Genomic DNA, 6,000 nt, shown 5'->3' with positions numbered 1-6,000 from the left:
TCAAATAGATGTTTCATGCCTACAGGACTTTTTGGTTTGTTATTTGTCTTTTAGGTTTATTTTTTAAGGGAAGGAAAGGTAAGAGTTGGTTTATGATGTGCTTGGTCATATATTCACTTAATACTTTTTATTCGAGTAAGTACCCAAAAATAGATGAATAAATTAATAAAGAAATATGTTCAACTAAAGCGGCACACACATGCTATGGATAATTATAAAATGGATCAAATACACTTCTGGGTAATGTATGAAGGATAAATACTCTGTCTCATGACACAGCTTTAGAAACAAACAAACAAAAAAGAATTAGTTTCCTAAATTCTGACCTTCAAGTTTTTGGTATTTGCAAAAGATACAGTAGCATTTGTCCCATTTTATTATTTCAGGATGAAAAACCACATATTTACATTTAAATATTTATTTATAAATAAGACACATGGATGAGTAAATGAATACATGCTTAATGAAATAATCAAGTGAAAATATAAATATAAAAACATATTAAATCCAATTAAACAAATAAAAACATTAGCCTAGAAACATTATTTATTAGCTATAGGTCAATCGTAACACACACAAATATCTAATATTTGTGAACTTGTGAAGATTTTAAAAAATAAAATCTTTTGAAGGAAAATCTGACCTTGAAAGATATTTTTCAATAGAATAATTCAGAGATCTTTGGGTTTTGATGAATATTGTTCAGTTGATCAATATGCTGAGCGGCGAGCCTGTTCCGGGGCTCGATCCCAGGACCCTGGGATCATGACCTGAGCCAAAGGCAGAGGCTTAACACACTAAGCCACCCAGGCACCCTGAATGACATATTCTAGTACTCTCTCAGGTTCATCTGCTGTTGTGCCCTCCACCATCCCATACTGGAATCAGCATAAGGCTTTAGCTCAAATTAGGGTCAAGTGGTATTATAGATTTATATCTATAGGTTGGCCCCACCTTTATGTTGATTACATTGTTTCTAAAAATTCGTGAAAATTTGTATCTACTTATATTTTCTATAGACTCAGAATCTCTTGGCCTTGTCTCACTCAAGGATGCCTACCCAAGTGGATGAGTTGCTTCTTTATAAAAGTTAATTTTTACCCAAAAGTAACATCTGAAATGTTAAAGAAATTGGGTCATTCTTCATTCCATGACAACGTTATTGTAAAGACAGAAAAAGTAGTCTGTCAACAACCTTCAGCATGCATCACTCACAGTTATTTATTTCCTTTTGAAAATATATCTGCTATCTTATCCTGGGAAGATGCCAAGAAAGCAACTGTAACAAAACTTGTAACTTGGTAAAAGAGGTGCCAAACATGAATTTAGACACATCTAAAAATAATCTGTATTCCAGTGCTCCTAGAAGCTCCTCTACTTCCTTACCCACCCCTCCCCCAATCTTGACAGACTCCTTTGGTTCTGGACTCTGTTCCAGAGCAAATGGATGTACCTATGCATTTTTTGTTAAGGGTATTGCTAAGTATATCTTGTGAAAAAATATGTACATTAAATATTTTATAGGATATACAGATGCATTTTGATGCAACATTTATGAAATTATACGTTATTAAATTGAATTGATTCATATTAAGTAATTTGCATTCAATTTCTATTCCCTTACATTCTCAGAGAAGTGGTGACTGAGGGAGAAATATTTTATTTTTGTGGCAGTTCACCGAACACTAACTTCTTATATTACTTGTAATATGTCAGTCCTAGAGCTATTTTTCTACATCGGAATTGGCTTCAGACACATTTGTAATGGCAGCAGGAAGCCAGAGTGTGGCTGCTGAGATACATACCACTTCACAGCAAAGAATAGAATAGAACCGTAAGATAAGCCTTGAAGTTTTTAAGCTGTACATTTAATTTCCATTGGGAAAGACTCCATCTACCTCACCCATAGAATTTTGACCAGAAATAATGCAGAAAGTTACTGTAAGCCAAAATTTAAAAGAAAAAAGCATGCAGGTCCTCAGTAAGTTATATTTTGTTTTTAATTGGAGATAAAAAGAATACATGAACTTTTCTGTAACTTTGGAAATTTGAATTCATATTAGTGTCACACTTTGGAACCTCTGGTATATGCTCAAAATGAGCAAAATATTCCATTTGTATCTTTAAAAATTAGTTTGGGACTTTTCTAAATCTGTATTGTTTCTTATGCCATTCAAACCTTGTATAGCAGTTTTTATTCAAGTCCTGTCTTGAGATGGTTATCTAATTTAGGAGTGATTTTCTTGAATTTTCTAATAATTCCAATCATACACACAATTTCTTACTGACAAATATATTTTATATGTAATCACAAAGTTAAATTTCTCTAATGATCCTGAAAAGGAAAGGGATAATAAAATGAAATGTGTTGAGAAATATTATTAAAAGGCAATTATAGAATACATATGTAGAAAAATTATTTTTTATTTGAATTTCACTACCTATGTATCTATGTGTCATCTCTAAATATGTATTTATTTGTACATCCATCCAAATAAATATCAAAACATAAAGAACATAGCTCATAAATTATAATAATTGGTAAAAGAAAAGATCAACAGTAATTATTGGGCTTAGTTAAATTCTGTAAATTAAGATTTCAAATGATTGAGAATAAAACATTTCTTATAGAGCATGTTGAAATATCCTTTGGATGAAGCCTTGTAAGTTTTAGAGTATATCTATTCTATAAAAGACAAAAATTGGTCTGTAAACATAATATTATTGCTTAGCTCTCAAAGGTGGACCTGATTAAATATCAAACATTTTATTTGGCATATCTTGAGTTAGCATATTACAAAATGTATAAAAGACAGTCAAGTTACAAAATAAAGTGGTGTTCATGTGTAATGCATTTTTGCAATACTGATGTACTACAATTTACAAAGAAGATAATTTCATTATCATTTTTGATAAGTTATGAAAACAGAAAGATGAGAAAAAATCAAAGATAAATGAAGAATCTTGTATAATGACTTTGTATATTATATATAAACTTCATTTTGGGAAGTTTTTGTATAATATAAATATATTTATATTACATGGTATATAATCATGGTGTACATGGTATAGAATACATGGTATAGAATCATTAACTCATCAAAATTGTAAAATAACAAAAGGCAAAAACCCTAACAGTGAAATTAAGAAAGATAAAAACACACGAGAAGGGGTGTCTGGGTGGCTCATTCAGTTACATGTCTGCCTTTGGCTCAGGTCATGATCCCAGGGTCCTGAGATCCAGCTCTGCATCAGAATCTCTGCTTAGCAGGGAGTCTGCTTTTCCCTCCCTCTCCACCTCTCCTTGCTTGTGTGTTATCTCTGTCACTCTCTCTCTCAAATAAATAAATAAAATCTTAAAACAAACAAACAAACAAAAAAAAACATGCAAAAATCCAAAGGGAATTAATACAGGGGCTTAAAACAAAACATGAAAAACAAACAAAAATGAATGACATCTTCTAGCTATAAAGAAATGTCCAATGTGTCAAAGAATTGACTGGTGCAAATATAGTAGGTTGATCACTTGAGTGTTGCACAGAAGACAGAGAGGATTGAGGGTCATCAAAGAAGAGAAATTGGGATCCACTCTACTATATAATCATTTATTGTTATTCCTACTGTTGTTACTGTAGCCTATGGCTAAACCTGCACACAAAGAAAAATGATGACAACATTATTGGGGTGCCTGGGTAGTTGAGTCAGTTCAATGTCTGACTTTGGCTCAAGGTCATGATCACAGGGTCCTTGAATGGAACCCCATTGGGCTTCCCACTTAACATGGAGTCTGCTCGTCTCTCTCCTTCTCCCTCTCCCTCTGCTCCCCACCCCTACTTGTGCACTCTCTCTCTCTCAAATATATAAAATCTTAAAGAAGAAAAAGAGAGAGTGAGAGAAAGAAGAAAAATGATGACCACATTCTTATGCATAGGTTCCAGATATACAGATCACCTTAATTTATTTATCCATTTGTTGAGTAAGTATTTACTGAGATTTCAGTATTCATCCTCTGTTATACACATCAAGCACCTAAAATCAAGTAAGGAGTTAGAGTCAAGAAAATTAACTTTTAGTGCAGGAGACTAAAATCCTGTGTGTTTCATATCACTATAGATAAATGAGCACAAGGGAAGGGTGTGGAAAGTAAATGAGTCATAGAAATTTCCCCATAAGAGGAGATTTTAACTGAATTTTGAAAGATGCATAAGTATGTCTTACCTAGTTCATCAAGGATAAAGAAGGTTACAATACTCTTCATATAATTGACCATTTACAAAATATTTTTTAATAATTCTACATCAGGAACTCATAGTAGAAGATTTAATCTAATTTTGTTTAAAATCTAAACAGCTTTGAGTCTCCATTTATATGATCTAGGCAGATAACTTGTTCAGATGTTCCAAGGAATCTGTGCTAATAAGTACTTTATTTTTTGTACAACAAAGTTATTTTATTGTGTAATATAGAATTAAACACTAAACACACACAGATATACATATATTGAAAAACTTAGTTTTTGGCCATAAAAGTCTAATCTAGTTATTACTACTTCACTATTAACCTATTCTTATAGTATTTTTAGATACAAGTAAAAAGTCTTAGATTATTTGAAATTGGCATAATAATTTGAAGTAGTAAAACAACAGTATACAAAAAAGAGAAATGATGAGAAAGCAATAAAAGATTAAAAAAATATGTAAAAAGTTACCTGGAAATAATGATTGTTGAAACTGAAAGCCAAGTAAATTAAACATATGTAGTTTAGGAATGCCATGTTTATGTGTCATTTTCTTTTTAATTTGCATTGAATGTGGATGGAGGATTAGAGAGATTATTGAAAGAAAATACTATGTCTTTCCAAACAATGACAAATGACCTACTTGCAGAAAGTAAACTATTTTATAGTAAATTTTATGAGGACTTGTGAAGAAGTAAAGGCAATTAATGGATAAGTGAAAGAATTCTAGAAAAAAAATAATTAAACACAGCATTGCCACATGAACGTGTTTCAAGATCAAGTCAAATGATCAATTCATATAGCATCTTAAACAGGATCATAGTGGCAGATCACATGACCTTGAGCCTGGATATCTGGTTTACTGAGGAGAAGAATGTTGAAGTCCTCCTGAGTCTTACTGGAGGGATATTACTGTGAACCACAAACACATCAGTAAAATTCCAGTGAATTTATGTCTCCCAGTTAAAAAGACTTCCCACCCTCATCTCCCAGATTTCTGCTTGATCCAAAGCAGATTTCTTAAGGAGTCTCCAGAGGCAAAGCCATCAGTGTTCTCAAGAACCTTATTATTAAATGATTAAATATGAACTTTTTCTGCCCAAACCTTCATATAGAGAGTCTGAGGTGCTGGTACCCACTGACTGCCATGCTCTCTTTTATCTCTCTTTTTTTTTTTTCTTCCATGCTTATTTTTCCATCTTTCTGTTGGTTTCAGGTTTTTAATTATTAAATTATATTCTTAAGTCACTTTAACCTGTCACTGTATGTCAGAAGGAGGACTTCATTGTACACAAGTCTAGTGACATCAAGCCTCATTTCCTTACAGACTTGGGATTAAGATAGGATATGTTCTTTTGAGTGATTTCCGGTTGAGAAGAATCTTGGCCTAAAGGAATATTTCAAGGCGTACTAAGAATTCTAATTTTGTCCTTATAGTCACAGGTTTCTTTTTTCCTGCAATGTTCTCCAGAGACTTAAAATATTCCAAATAGCAGCTTATTTGATAAATAATTGGAATTCAGCTATGACAAGTGAAAGTCATGAAAGGCCCTCATAATGGCCATCATCAATGAGCCCAGGGGGTTCCACTGATACTAGTGGTAGGTATTTGGAAGAACCAAGAAAATTTGTCATATGATGAGACTCTCAATTTCTCCTTTGACCAAAAGAAGAAACTGTGAGAGGTTGTGAAGGACTGAAAAATGTCCAGTTAGTCACCCATCTCCTCAACATTACTCTGGCGATGTGACTTTTCTTCCCCA

The sequence above is a fragment of the Lutra lutra genome, chromosome 1 (genome assembly GCF_902655055.1).
Source record: "Lutra lutra chromosome 1, mLutLut1.2, whole genome shotgun sequence".
Taxonomy (NCBI): domain Eukaryota; kingdom Metazoa; phylum Chordata; class Mammalia; order Carnivora; family Mustelidae; genus Lutra; species Lutra lutra.
The sequence above is the reverse complement of the archived record's forward strand: the minus strand, read 5'-3'. Positions refer to the sequence as shown.